Source organism: Delphinus delphis, chromosome 14 (genome assembly GCF_949987515.2).
Source record: "Delphinus delphis chromosome 14, mDelDel1.2, whole genome shotgun sequence".
NCBI lineage: Eukaryota > Metazoa > Chordata > Mammalia > Artiodactyla > Delphinidae > Delphinus > Delphinus delphis.
The window spans coordinates 63,928,536-63,941,545 of NC_082696.1; the positions used below are offsets into that span (position 1 = coordinate 63,928,536).

The 13,010-nt window shown below is 37.7% G+C and overlaps 1 pseudogene; it reads right to left on the reverse strand.

Annotated features, from left to right (window-relative positions):
- Positions 1-12,797, reverse strand: part of LOC132437169 (pyrroline-5-carboxylate reductase 3-like) — a 39,002-nt pseudogene extending 26,205 nt beyond the window's left edge.
- Between the last annotated feature and the right edge of the window lie 213 nt (positions 12,798-13,010).

A 13,010-nucleotide genomic window follows, 5' to 3' on the forward strand; every position in this document is an offset into this window, starting at 1 on the left:
CAATGGATAGTTATATTTTGATTGATTCTTCTTTTTGCATGTGCAGTGCCCCTTCCAGTGGGAAGTATATAATTTCCAACCCATTGACCTCAGACTTAGATGTGTAACTTGCTTTGGCCAATGAAATGTGAACGTTAAGTGCTGAGCAAAAGCTTGACAAGTCATTGCCTGGCTCCTTTGTTACTTGTTCCTTCTAGAACGTGAATAAGTCCCAGACAGTATCTGCTACTTCATCCTGTATCCCAGAATGAAGGAGCCAAGTGGAGAAGAACAGAACCGTAATTCACATATAATACGAATTTTGTAATCCATTGACATTTTGATGTAGCCCCAGCATAGACAAGAAAAAAGCTGACCAATACACAAAGATTATACTACAGTGTTCATTTTGTAACACTTTTGCCAATATTGGACATTAACATTTTAAAACCAAATATTTGCTTGGGTTGTTATTAACCATCTTTCTACTGTTAAACCTCTAGTTTATATTTCTTTCCAATTTACTATCTTAACCAAATCTGAGGCTCTATTTTTTAACTTGGATATAGTTTATGGAATTTCATTTATATATTTTGATTTTTATGCCACAGTGTGCTTCTCTCTTTTTTTAAAATCGTGTATTACATGGCATTTGTTCTCAATCTTCTTTCCTTTTTTCTTTTCTTTTCTTTTTTTAGTGATTAGGAGGGGTATACATGCTTAGTTATTTAATTCAATTATTGTCCTCCTTAATAGAGTTTTAGAACACATCTATATTTTTAAAAATATCAACCTCAAAATGTAAACACTCTGCTTATTTTCTCCTAGCAAATCTGAGAATATAGTTGTCCTTTGAATAGAACAGATTTTCTGAATTTCAGATGTTTTAGCTCAAATCTGGGAGAGTATACTCTAATTCTCATTATATTCATATATTTATTCAGTAACTGTAATTACTTTTGACAAATGATATTCTGCTTTCATCTGTTTTTATAATAAACTACCTTCAATTTTACGTTAAATTATTTCAGTCCTTGTTATTGATCCTGTACTGTGACTTGCCTGCTCCTGATGCCTTCACTTTAATTCTAAACTAAAAGGTTTCAGGAAACCTCTATGGTTAAAGTTTACTTTTTTCAGCTCTTATACATGTCTTTCTTTGCTTTCCCACATGAATGACAATTAATGTTTGTTATATAACTCTTGGATCTCAAAACTTTTTCATTTTTAAGTGAAAGTCAATCTGATTTTTGTACTTTTCAGCATGACTTGATTGAAATATTTCACTCTGGGGTGTCTAAATTCTTATCTCATTTAATTTCATTTGATGATATGTAGTGAAGCATGTGTATCTGATCACTCAGTTTCCTTTCATTTCAGGAAAGAACCCTCCTGTAATATGCTTGATTATCATTTCTGTTCTGTTTGTTCTTGTCAAGTATAGCAATTATACTAATGTTGACTGATCTCTGTACTTTCTCCTCTTCATCTTTGATTTTTCCAGCTTTTCCCCGTCTCGCACATCCTGGGATATCCTCCCAGCTCTCTTCATCATGTATTTAAATTTATGCATGCCAGTTCTGATTTAACAATCCCTAATGCAGTTGACAAGTCAGTTATTGAGCTTTTCCGGGTTTTGTGCCCTATACTTATATTTTCTTCTTCATTTTTCCTTCCTGTCTCTTCTTCGGCTCCCATTTTCTCTAAGAGTGTTTGTCTTTTTTCCATAGCTTGGCTCTTGTGAGTAGTGCCGCAATGAACGTGGGAGTGCAGATATCTCTTCGAGATCCTAACTTCAGTTATTTTGGGTGTATATCCAGAGGTGGGATTGTTGGATCATATGATAGTTCTGTTTCTAATTGTTGGAAGAAATTTCGTACTGTTTTCCATGGTAGCTGTACCAATTTACACTCCTGCTAATGGTGTAGAAAGGCCTTCTTTTTCTCCACATCCTCTGCAACACTTTAAGTCTTTTGACTTTTTGATGATAATCATTCTAACCAGTGTGAGGTGATATCTCATTGTGGTTCTGATTTGTATTCCCTGGATCATTAATAATGTTGAACCTCTTTTCATATAGTACGTTTTTGCTATTTTGGAGAAATGTCTAAGTCTTTTGCCCATTTTTTAGATTGGGTTGTTTGTTCTGCTATTGACTTGAAGGAGTTCCTTATGCATTTAGGAAATTAACCTGATTTTATATATATGGTTTGCAAATATTTCCTCCTATTCTGTAGGTTGGTTGCCTTTTCATTATGTCGATATTTTCCTTTGCTGTGCAGAAGCATTTTAGTTTGATATACTCCCTCCTGTCTATTTTTGCTTTTGTTGCCTCTGCTTTTGGTGTCATATCCATGAAGTCATTACCAAGAACAACGTCAAGAAATTTTCCCTTATGTTTTATTCTAGGAGTTATACAGCCTGTTGTTGACTTTTTTTCTGTTTACTCATTCTTTTTTTTTTTTTTTTCCTTGCGGTACATGGGCCTCTCACTGCTGTGGCCTCTCCCGTTGTGGAGCACAGGCTCCGGACACGCAGGCTCAGCGGCCATGGCTCACAGGCCCAGCCGCTCACTCCGCGGCATGTGGGATCTTCCCGGACCAGGGCACGAACCCGTGTCCCCTGCATCGGCAGGCGGACTCTCAACCACTGCGCCATCAGGGAAGCCCCTGTTTACTCATTCTTAAACATTGAAAATCTAGCTCCCAAACTGGGGTAACCTCCAACCTCACTTTCTAAGAAAACAATGATGGCATAATGGAAAGTAAATAGAACAGAACTTGAACCGACTAACTGATTGAAAAATCCATGAGAAGTGAGGGCCAGGAGATAGATGGGAAGTATTCAGCTTGCAGCGGTGTTACTACTGCAAATTGAAAAGAACAACTGAAAAATACTGGGCTGAGAATTCAAATGTCAGAGTTACTACCCCAAACAAATGGATGACAGGTATAGCTATTGATAACAATATGGACCTGAAAGATTCCATTAGACTTTTATAGTTAGAATGATGGCTCTCAGAGTAGGTGAAACACATAAACATTTATCATATTTAATTAGTGCATTCCCTGTATATGAGATAAAGTCTTCCATAAAATGTTCTTTGCCTTCAACATAAGGTTTCAACTTTCAATCTATTTTCTGTTTCTCAAACTGTTTTCATCTGTCTTGTCTAATTACTATTATAGTCCCCCTTGCTTTGAGACTGGTTTTTGATACCTGCCTGATCCCAAGGTCTTGAAAATATTAGACTCTTTATATCTTCCTGGGGCTCCTTTAATCAGAACCCAAACTTCATCTAGATTTCATTATATGATTCCTTTTTGCTCATGACTACAACCAAAGGGCAGAGCCACTCTGTCTCCTGGACAAAGCATAACCCAAGGAGATCAAAGCAGAGGCCAGAACCTACTTCACTCCTTCAGATAGGAAATGTAAACACTTTCAGCCAAGTTTATTTCTGCCCAGATTGATATAGGGCTACACTGCCTTCAAATGTCTGAAGGGTTATTATATAAAATAATCAAAGAGAACAAGAATTAGATAATGAGAAATGTTACTTGGAGGTTTAATATAGGGGATAGTTTTATTTCATAATGATTGATACATTTCCAAAAAAAGTATATCCTGTCCCTGGAACTATTACAGAAGTGACAGTATGATTATCTGGCAAAAAGTGTTTTAGAAAAGATCCTGAGCCGATTGCACAAATCACCCAGATCAGTGGTCATCAAACCGTGCTTTGGGGGACTTCAGAGTTCTGCTTCAGGGAATGAGGCCAAGCATACTTCTCTTAAACCAGAGCTGCTACACTATGCATCTGTTTCAAATTTGGGGGTTCCATGTACAAAGCTCTTTAGAAAAAAAGAGTTCTGTTGGTAAAATAAAGTTATAACTCATTGGGTTAGATGACCTTTTAAATGCCCTTTCACCCCAATAATTCTATGATATGATTTTGAGTGTCTGTGATTCCGTGTGCAATGTGAAAATATAGTTACAAAACAATGAAAAAGGTAGGCTTGTTATTCTCCATTTATTATTTATTAGCTCCTCATTTCAATAGTATAAGTAGTTAACAGAGTTTTGAGACTGTGGAAAAATGCTCTGTCCAGGATAAAAGAGGCTTAGCCTAAATTTGCTTATATGTCAGGAGATAAATTAAGATTAGTAAGAAGATATAAAATTCACAGAATACAAACATTATTCCCTAGATGTGTACTTACACGCAATATGTACTTATATGCAATATGTCCTGTAGGCACTCAGTATATTACTTAAGATATCCTTTATAAATATTTAGATCCATTATGATTCAGTTTTAAAAGTGTGCTTGTTTTCAAAGGAGCCATCATCATATTTGTGGTAAATAAATTTTCCTTATAATCTGAAATGCTTGTAAACGATGCACTATACATTATGTGACACCAGGATTTGGTCTTACTTTACAAAGTTTGAAGTAATAAAAACTAGATTTTTTCCTGGTATACTTGAGGAATAGACATTTCCATATGAAAAGCCATGATTGTGAATTTCAATATGAGTAAATCCCCAGTTCCATAAGATGGAAACATCCAATTACTTAAGTATATTTGTCATAAGGAAAAAATAAAGTAAGAATTTAACTCAGGATTTATTGAGTGCAGATGATATAGAGGAAGTATGCATGCTGGTTTCCATTTTCCTATTTTCTGTTGGTAACATGAAACATTCTCAGTGGCATTTCAGCTTCTGCGTGTTACAGAATTTCTACCACTCTGTGACTTCAGATAACTGTGGAATCCTGTAGAAATGAGTAGCCTGTGTTCTTGCATTATGTTCTTTCATTAACATCCTCTCATTATGGTTGGGTATTGTCTTTGAATACTTGGAAGGAATGGAAAATGTGTCCACAGAAATAAAATTCTGTTCGTGACTATATATGATTAAACTATTGCTGTAGCAATAGAGACTGTTTCCAAAGAAGGGATCTCAATGTCTCATTTCAGTGTAATTTCTGAAGACTTGATGTTGAAATTTCCACACTTTTATGTAAGTTTAAAGTGGATTTTCCTTGACTAGAGATCCATAACTTTCAGTAAGTATGGTTGTGTACTAGTACTAGAATTTTAAAAATTCTGGTACTTCACATGCATGCTTTTTGTTTTACTTTTTTCCACTTTTATTCCTGTGAAATCTTTGGAAATTTTGGGTCGGGCCACGTAATATACTAAATATAAGACCAAGAATAAGATCTGCTTGATGACGATTTAGTTTGTCACAGGTTGTTTGGCACCATCTTTCTGATGTTCAGTGACTTGACAACACTGGATTTTAATATTGTCATGTTTGTCCTTCTTAAGCAAACTTGATCATTATGCAAACTATTCATATTATTATGAATAATGAAAAATAAATAGTGAATAAAATGACCAAATAGTGACAATTAGTAAATGTATCAGTTTCAGTGACCAAATTAAATAACTACCCAGCTGACCCTGTCATCAATATGAACTTGTTAGTGTTGTAACTGTTGTATAAATACATGCATACATGCATGCAATTAGTTTTTGTTATTAATTTATTATTACATATTAGGAAAATGCTATATTCAGGCAACATCTCTAGAACATGTATGGATTGAGTACTTATCATATGCAATGTACCAGATCATTACCTGTCCCTGGGCCTCACACTTCAATGAGAGCTTATAATCTTAGCCACTCAAATGGCTCATTTGAGAGTGATAGGTGCTCTAAGATGGTTATGGAAAAATTTCCATGAAAAATTTAAAAAATATATATATGACTGAAGTAGGTTCAAGGAAGTTTTTATGAGCGAGATGACACTGGAATTTGGCTTTAAAGAATGAAAGAATTTGGAGAAGGGGAGAGAAATGATGAGGGAAGAGTTGGAGGAAAAAAGCATGCTAGGTAGAAAAAAACATGAAAATGTGAAAAACGAATTGTAGAAGCACTTTTCCAAAAAAAGTTATGAGGTCAGTGCCAAATACTTCACTGTATCATCCCCAAAACTAAATACAATAGGCAGATAAGGGAGTTTTCAATATGTAATTTTTAAATAGAACTGCTTCCTAGAACTGCTTTGAAAGGAGCACAAGTACAATGTCTCCAGGACACAGCCTACTTTGAAAACACCCCACTCTAAATATGGCACCAAACACTGAATGCAGTTCCCCAAATCTGACCAAAATATACAAATAAATCCATTTTGATTTCATGTTTAGATGGAATTTACAAAATAAAACAGTATACTTTTTAAAGAGTGATTTCATAAAGATAAGGCTATAAGCAATAAAAGAAAGAATGCTTTCTATAAGATAGCTATAAGCCATCTTAACAACAATGTGTCCAAATGTTCTAAACTCTTATGAGGCAAAAGTATTTGTGAGCATAAGGTCTGACTTAGCCAAAGACTAATCTTTTTTTTTTTTCTTTTTTTGTGGTACGCGGGCCTCTCACTGTTGGGGCCCCTCCCGTTGTGGAGCACAGGCTCCGGACGCGCAGGCTCAGCGGCCATGGCTCACGGGCCCAGCCGCTCCGCGGCATGTGGGATCTTCCCGGACCGGGGCACGAACCCGCGTCCCCTGCATCGGCAGGCGGACTCTCAACCACTGTGCCACCAGGGAAGCCCCAAAGAGTAATCTTGATTATTCTTGGTAGAGGGGAAAAAAGCATTAAGTGATGACATAAGCATCTCATTTAAGTGGACTTTTATTTGTATTTGAAATTGCAATTTTTATTCAAACATAAACATGAATTATATGGTCAGGTAGCCCTATGACTCACATACTTTATTCCTATTCATCTTTTGCCTTCTCTAAAAGTACTTTAGACAATTACTCTTAAACTTTATGATAAAGGTCACCTTATCAGCATATCTCAGCTTTCACTTATTTAGTTATAATCAGAATCTGTTCTGACACATAAAAGATGTTCTCATTATGCCAGAAAAATCTGGGCTGGCATATTAATTTGAAAGCTACCCAAGAATCTTACTTTCATGAGTAACATTGAAGTATCATCTTTTATCCCCTTGTAATTGACTCTGTGTACCCGAAGTCGTGATATACACCCCACAATTCTCTCTTCTTTTTTTCTTTGCTGCTGTCTTCACCAGAAGCCCACCAGGAGTTCATCAGTCGCCTGATCAACACAATGCATTCTTTATGAAAAATGTATTTCTCTAATAGAAAGTAAACATAAAAGTCATTAAAATAACATTGTGTACATTTATCTTTTTGTTGTTCTCAAATCCCTATTAAAATGGCAACTGACCTGTGTTTTATTTATTTATTTTAATTCCTGAGCTTTATAAGGATTAAAAAAATAATTAAAAAGATGTAGGAATAAAAAAATCCACGGGAGGAAAAGAATGAGGGAGAAGATGTTAGAGGAAAAAAAGAAGTCCTAAAATGATGCTTGCATATATTCTTTTCTTAGCAGTCTCTAGTGATTCATTCTGATTTACTAAGTTCTTTAATTTTCTTTTAATGTTGAAATAATATTTGTCACAGTATATATTTATAGCATCAGAAACATTAGTAGATCTTTATAAATGCACTAAAATAGTTATGAGATGATGATTCTGAATTTTGATATATTCTAAGACATTATAATACCATCCCCATGAATTTGGTAGATTATAGACTCAACAGCCACTTTGCATGATACAGTTGCTTTTCTAAACAATAATGAAGGTAAAAGGAAGGAGAACATTTCCACACGTAATGGCTTTGTGAAGATAATTTTTAAAATGATATAAAACACAAATAAGTAAATTCTCTGTGACTGCTCTTGAAGGACATAAACCAAACATAATCAGAATCAGCCAACTGCAGTCAAATTACAGCTGTTCTGCACAATAGTAAACACATGTTTGCGCATTTAAAAAAATGCCAGACAGGCTCTGATTCTAGCTTATGTTTTCTTTTAGTGAAAGAGAATAAGAGGCATGTTTCATCTTTGGAAAGAAATGTACAAAAATTAACAGTGTTTTATTTTTTTACAAATTTATTTATCTATTTGTAGCTGCATTGGGTCTTCATTCTTCGTTGGGTCTTATAACGCCTGGGCTTTCTCTAGTTGTGGCGAGCGGGGGCTACTCTTCGTTGTGGTGCGTGGGCTTCTTATCGTGGTGGCTTCTGTTGTTGCAAAGCACGGGCTCTAGGGCACGCAGGCTTCAGTAGTTGTGGCACATGGGCTCAGCAGTTGTGGCTCGTGGGCTGTAGAGCTCAGGCTCAGTAGTTGTGGCACATGGGCCTAGTTGCTCCATGGCATGTGGGATCTTCCCAGACCAGGGCTCGAACCCGTGTCCCCTGCATTGGCAGGCAGATTCTTAACCACTGAACCACCAGGGAAGCCCATTAACAGTATTTTTAAAACACATTTCCCCAGTATAACTATCCTGAGGTTAGAAGTCGACTCTGCTCCTTGTTTTTCAATTCATTTTGTAGAACAAAACATGAAAACATTATGTACCTGATCATCGGACTGAAGAAGATCAAGTGAGGGAGTAGAGTACAGAAGAGAACCTCCTAGGTAGGGCTTTTTATTCTGCTGGAAGATGTTAGCTACAATTTATTGAGAACTTCCTCTCTGCTAGACAGGATACAAGCATCTTATATGCATGACATTATTTCATCTGCTAAACACTATTAGGTAGTTACTATTACTATCTGTGTTTTACAGATGATGAAATTTGAGTTCAGAGAGGTCAAATGATGCTCTAGGTAACAGAGCCAGTAAGTGGCAAAATGAGGACGAACTCTATACACATCACGTGTTTGCTCAGAACTAACTGGCTTTGCTTGCTCATCCCAGCACTTCCTGAATAGAATTCCAGAGGGACAAGAGGGTGAATGTTGGGACAAAGTTCTGCCCAGACAATGACATCAGCCCTTGCAGCAGGCCTCAACTTTTGCATAATATTTGGGATGGAGGGAAGGAGGTAGGCCTAGGGAGATGGAATCCATTTATACTACTAGGGACTAGGAACATACCATTTCAAGTGCTCGAGTCAGTGGGCTAGAGGGACATGGCAGAGACCATGGATGTCTAGCTCCCAGCAGAAGCCAGAAAGCCCACGGCCCCCATTCCCAGCTCTAATCCAAATAAGGTCTTCATCTATGACCAGCGATTCAAAGGCATGTCCAACATTCAGATCACCCAACACCATAGTCTATATATGCTGACAATGTTAGACTGAATGCCCGGCTTCCAGCCATCTTAACTTCTATGTATGAAAAGTTTAAGCATTTCCCCCAGAGTTCAGCTGGGCATGGTTTTCTCTTGGCCCCACCAACTACTGGGTACACAAGCTGCCAGTTGTCGTTGGACATCTCTGCCTGTGAATATAGCTGCTGACGGGCAGGTAATGTCTATTTAAAAGACTTGTATGCATTTCTGTGTTTATATTTGTTTCACCTTTTGAAATTAAACTTGCTACATTAAGCATATATATTTTGAATTTAAGTGTACATAAAATAATTACTAGCATTATTTTCGGTGATGAATGTGGCAATACCCTGATGTTAAACAGAATCTGCTTATACCATCCCAGGCCTTTATTTAGTCATGAAACTCTTCTTTCTTTTTGAAGAGTGTGTTTATTTAATTCCATGTCATTTTCTGGGGAGGCAATCGAAGCACTGAGGGATCAAGGGATTTTTTTTTTTTTCAAACAAACCATAATTTGTCTCAGCTTCCCTTTTGAAGTCTGGACTTTGAACACGTGCTGTGCTTGAAGAACCTCTTGGCAGTGGGGGCAGATGGTTGCTGCCACGTGGAGCAGGCTGGCATTGATGTGACAGTGCCCGCCAAGTGAACCCCAAAGTGACAGTGGTAACCAGTCTTTGCAAAGCACATTATTGAACTATGTATTCTCTATTTATTCCCTTTTCTACATAACTAAGCTTTCACTATTTCAATTTTGTTTCAACAATGAACTAGGAGATGAAGGGGAAAGCCACATTGTATGCTTGGGTTGGTAGGGCTGACAAATGAAGCCAACAATGGTGGGATGTAATTGATCATCAGAAAGTGTCAAAAGAAGTCAAACCTCATGGGATGAGAGTTGGCATTCTAAAATCCATTTATTCCGCCTTGTGTCTCTTAATATGGAAATATTTGAATTTTGTTTTATTATGAGAAACAGCCGTAGGGAACCATAGTCAGAGTATTTGTATGCCCAGTGAAGCAGTAGAAAATGAACATGGAAATTTATAATCTTAAGGAAGCAAGGATTTTCTTAAATGGGAATAAGGCCTACCCTGAGTGCTAAAGCTGCCTTCTCCAGCCTAGAGATAGTGAGTCTAAAATAATTCTCTGCTCCTCATAGGTGTGGATTGACAACTGAACTTAAAACATCCTTCCTAAGAAATAAGGGGACACCAGGCATGGGAACTATTTGCGTATTCTCAATTTGGGGTATACCACTTGAACAGGCAGACAGGAAACTTGAGTGAAAGCAACCCCCAAATGGGTCTGAATCATCATTCTTACTAATAGTGGATCCAGAGACAAGCCTTTGTGGTCTATCTTAGCTGATCAGCAGTTTCTTCCCAACTCATATTTGAGCAATCTGGATTCTGTCCAAGTTCAGTATTTTATTATCTCACCACTATTTTGGTGCTAATCTCTTGGCTTCTGAACTGGCTATAAATCAGTTTAGTTCATAACTGTGTCTTAGTCAAAAGAAAATTTTTTCACTTGGGTATTACACATAGACAAAACTAAACCTTAGTCTAGAGGAAGAGAGGCAATCTTTTCTTTATAATGGATAAAGAAAATGAATAACATTAGCAATTCATACTCAGTCCTTCTTAGGAAGCTATCATTTATTACCAATACTTGAAGTCTCTGTGACTCAGTCTATATATACATCATTAATAATCTCCTAAATTCAAGACTGCCATGCTACAGGCTTCTTTGCCACATTTTTCTATTTTCAGACCACCTGGAATGCTACTTTTCTAATTACATCAGAGGCAGAGGAGTTATACTTTTAAAATTGTGTCATACGTTTTTCCAGCCAAACTGAATCCAAGTCATTGAGTTGAAGAAATGAATATATTTTATTTTATCTGTTATGATAACCAAATCTTGAAAATTCAAAGATGTTTTGAATTAAGATTTAAAGGTAAATGTGGAGAAAAATTGGACTTGATCTCAGGTGAACCCACTGTTACTTACTTTAAGGCAACATTTGAGAGCAGTCAGATAGCATTTCATAAATTCCTGCCTAAATCCTGTGGGATTTTAATGTGTTAGTTTAATACTAAAATAGGTGTCTTCTCAAATTAAAATTTATTCAGCATTAGGTTTAGACCAAGAAACAAAAAAATTGTTTTACTGCTATAACCAAGTTTAGAATTTATAAAGAGTCTGCTAATAACTCAGCCCAATAACACACTCGGCGAAGATATTCTATTCATTCATTTCCACCTAACATGTTCAAGCCTAAATTTTAATGTGTTCTTTTTTTATAAATTTATTTATTTATTTTTGGCTGTGTTGGGTCTTCGTTTCTGTGCGAGGGCTTTCTCTAGTTGTGGCAAGCGGGGGCCACTCTTCATCGCGGTGCGCTGGCCTCTCACTGTCGCGGCCTCTCTTGCTGCGGAGCACAGGCTCCAGACGCGCAGGCTCAGTAGTTGTGGCTCACGGGCCTAGTTGCTCCACGGCATGTGGGATCTTCCCAGACCAGGGCTCGAACCCGTGTCCCCTGCATTGGTAGGCAGATTCTCAACCACTGAGCCACCAGGGAAGCCCCTTTATGTGTGTTCTTTATAAGCAAACTAAGAGTACATAATTCTTAACTTTGATTCTCAATAGCAGGTAGACCATGTTGAGATGAACAACCTGACAAGCTTTCCTTTGATAAGAAACAATTAAATCTGTTCTTCAAACGTATTGGAAAAACTTTCATTTTTCTATTAAAGGGAATTTTAAAAAAGTATTATATTTTGTTGAAAATGAACAAAACCTTTTCCAACCCAGTTTCTCCATTATAAGTCTGCTGCCTAGTTAGTGAAAGCCCTGACTCAGACCTTTACCGCTACTTGTCTAACACAATCTTTAGCTTTGGTTACCTATACAATTATCATTGCTCTGTCTTCCCCATATTGTAACCTGAAGTTTGGCAAAGCAGTGGTGAAAACATTAGTAAGAACTCAGGACTGAACTGTTTGATATGACACTGGTTTCAAGGGCTTGAGAGTGAAGAGGAGGAAAATACCAGTTTGAAGTTCAGCATAGTTACTTTTCTTTTAAAAATGGTACTAAGAGGGCTTCCCTGGTGGCGCAGTGTTTGGGAGTCCGCCTGCCACTGCAGGGGACGCGGGTTCGTGCCCCGGTCCGGGAGGATCCCATATGCCGCGGAGCGGCTGGGCCCGTGAGCCACGGCCGCTGAGCCTGCACGTCTGGAACCTGTGCTCCGCAATGGGAGAGGCCACAACAGTGAGAGGCCCGCATACGGCAAAAAAAAAAAAAAAAAAAATTGGTACTAAGAAAAAGCAGCGTAGATTTTTATCTAAACCTTCTTATAGGAGTTGGCAAGCAGTGTATATAATTTATAGTTGCTTAACGAATCAGCAGCATCAAAATATACAGAAGAAGTGTGGACGCTGTAACAAGAGCCCAAGGAGGAAAGGGGAACATTCTCATCTGAACAGTCCCAGCTCCGCAGGGAAAGTGAGAAGAGCAAAGGGAAGGTGACAGTAGCAGTCACTCACCTTTTATACTGGAAAGAGCTGGTGGTGAATTAATTGGTATTTTGTCTTTTTTTGCTGCTACAGTCTCAGCAAAAATTGATGAAAAGACCATTTTCCCTCTAGCCCACCGGAAGGACAGTTAGGGCTTTTTGTTTTGAGTTATCAATTCCATAGCCTTCTGTAGAGAGGACTTCCGCCTGGATCTGAGGGATCCGGCAGGTTGTGGAGGCCAGGATCCCACTCCCACTCGGACTCAGAAGACAGGACTTTGGAAGAGGTGATGGCTTAGTTACCTTCTGTAGAGGAGCAGTGCCTGCGGTGTGGT